The sequence below is a fragment of the Canis lupus genome, chromosome 37 (genome assembly GCF_048164855.1).
Source record: "Canis lupus baileyi chromosome 37, mCanLup2.hap1, whole genome shotgun sequence".
NCBI classification, from domain to species: domain Eukaryota; kingdom Metazoa; phylum Chordata; class Mammalia; order Carnivora; family Canidae; genus Canis; species Canis lupus.
The window spans coordinates 21,914,271-21,917,030 of NC_132874.1; the positions used below are offsets into that span (position 1 = coordinate 21,914,271).

Consider the following 2,760-nt stretch of genomic DNA (forward strand, 5'->3'; position numbering starts at 1 on the left):
CTTGTTTCCACTAGTCTCTGAATTCCCAAGAAGAGAAATGCCCTTCATCTTTGTTAACTCCACACCAAGCTCAGTGCCTGGTACATACTGGTACTTAATCATTGTTTTTCTTTTCTTTCTTTTTTTTCTCTGAAATAGTTTTTCATTAAACAGCAAAGCACAATTATAACACAATTTTAAATGTTTGTAAATTAGGTCACAAAAGGGATGCAAAATGTTTGCAGGATAACTATTCTATTTGTACAGCTGATGTCATTCATCGAATCTTACATCAATACAAGCATAAGATTATTCCATGATTAAAAGTAGCTGCAGTCTAGTAACCAAAATGATATTAGTGGATCTCTCACCCAATTTAACATTTTAACATAATGTCTGATGCTAAATTTCTTACCAAATGAATCTACAAACTAAATTTTTAGAAAGTGTCAAAGAGTAACTAAACTCTACAAACCAAGTAGTTAGGTTAACAGAAAATTCTGGGAGAAATGGTGAGAGAAAATACTAAGAAAGTATCAGCTAGTATGCATGCATTTTATTCATGATTTTGATACTAATACACTGTAAAGGAATTTTGCAAAAGTCGATCTGCTGGGGACTTCAAATAAACCTTGAGATTGAACTCTTGGTAGCTATTCTCTTCTAGATGTGGTTGACATAAGGTTTGTCACATTTAATCATTATATATATATATATATATATATATATATATATATATATATATACCCCAAATGATCTAATCTGTGCCAGAGATCATGCAAATCTGGAGTTAGAATATTTGGAGTTGGTTACTACTGTATGCCAAGTACTCTTCCCATCCTATTTCCATTTTTCTCAGAATTTCCTATTACAAAAATATAATCAGAGCTCATCTTTTTAGATACCAAGTGGGTTATTTTGTGCAAAAGGAAGTGTTTAATCAACAAACCTTTCCAATTTGACAATTCAGTGGCAAAGAAAAGTCTTCATATGTATAGCCTCTGTTTTCAATTGAATAAAGAGAACCCAACAATCCTATCTTAATATGAAGGCAAGTCCTAACTGTGAAACTATCTTATTTTGGTTAAGTTTCAACAATTCGAGCTTAGGGCACTCTCACAGATAATTAAATATTAAAATTACTTCTACAAATGTGAAACCAATTTTTTCCTTAGGGGAAGAGAAATGGAAAGGAAGAAGCAAATGGAGATGAGGCATAACATGGTGGGCAGGCTATATACAGTTGTACATTTAGTAAATGATTTTGGTCACTTTTCACAACACAATGGCTATTTTCTTGTATCTCTTGCCACACCTATGGTAGAGGAAAGTGCTAAACCTATAAATCAAAACACATTTGATAAAACATTCACTTTCAAGTTTCATAAATACATGCATTTCTAATTATAAAGTCTCTACAATACATTTGCATGTTTACATAGACTAACATATATCATACAAACTCACAGAAGTCTTCTGTTATGCTCTTAGTTTTCCCTAGATCTGATATTATCTTCATAAATATTCAATTAAGCCACAAACAAAAGTACTGTAACTTTTTAAGTCTATCCAAGTTTTAAAGAAAAAAAATCAGCAGCTATTCCATAAAACAGAAGGGATGTCAATCCTTTACTTTCTTTGGCTTTCTGAGTCGGTTGTTTGAAAAACACTAGGAACTGACATGAGGTTTTCTATATATTGTCCAAGAACTTGGTTTTCTGATTTTAGCTTCAGATTTTCTGCCGTCATTGCATCTACACTTGCTGCCAGATCTTCAAGTGTGTGTTGATAATTCCAACATTTGATTAATAAGTCGTGTTTTTTCCTCCAGCTCCACCTGATTTTCAGCACCGACTTTAGCCCTGTTGGCATTTATCATCTCTAGTAACAAACTTCTGGGCATTGGATATAAAATCCTGGATGAAAGGTCTACTGTTGGAAGCTCTGGGGATGGGAGGGGTCTAATCGTTGTTCTTCAGTGGTCAGGGTGTCCCTACTAAAGGGTACAACAGATAGAAGAGAAACATCCTCAGTGTTACCCTTGGGTGTGGGTGAGCATCATGCTTTCAGATTCAAAGACGACCACTTGCTGGTTCTAGGATTAAGCTAACTGGCTCTAAAAGATTCAAAGAGTGAACCCAGGCAGAAAGTGGTGATGAAACATCTTGCAGCATCAGTCCAACCTCAGTCTACAGACTTCTGCCAACTGGTCAGGATTGTCAGGGACAGTGATGATGTCTGCTATGGTGGCAGTGTGTGGTAAGGGCTGGGGGTCTAGACTGCTTCCCAGACCACAACTATCACAGTGAAAATAAACATCCATGCAGTCTAGACTGACTGGCCTCCAAGACTTGCCTGTAAGTGTGTGCATTTTATTGGATTCCTTGTGGTTCAGTCACAATATTGAAGGACCTAACACCCATTTCCCCTTTCCTCTTCAGTATCTGAAGTTTTGGAAGGCCACAAGGTATCCAGTTGAGAAATTGCATTTCCCAGTCTCCCTTGTGGTTAGGAGTGGTTAATGAGATTTAAGCAGAAGTCACTGTGTCTGCCCTCTGCTCTTCCTTCTTGCAGCCAGGAACACGGACTGCAGCTGTAGCAGCCATTCTGTAGCCATGGATGAATGCCATCAGCCGGGAGCAGAAAGCTAGGGACAGTCAAGGTCACTGGTGACATCGCAGAACCAGCATTTTAGCCATGGATTGCCGACCTTTGGACTACTTTTACATGGGACACAAAACAAATAAGCACATAAAATTCTATATTGTTTAAGCCACTGAT

At 37.0% G+C, this 2,760-nt stretch overlaps 1 pseudogene; it reads right to left on the minus strand.

The window, feature by feature from the left end:
* Positions 1-1,608: 1,608 nt before the first annotated feature.
* On the minus strand, positions 1,609-1,858 carry LOC140626273 (short coiled-coil protein B pseudogene; annotated as a pseudogene).
* Between the last annotated feature and the right edge of the window lie 902 nt (positions 1,859-2,760).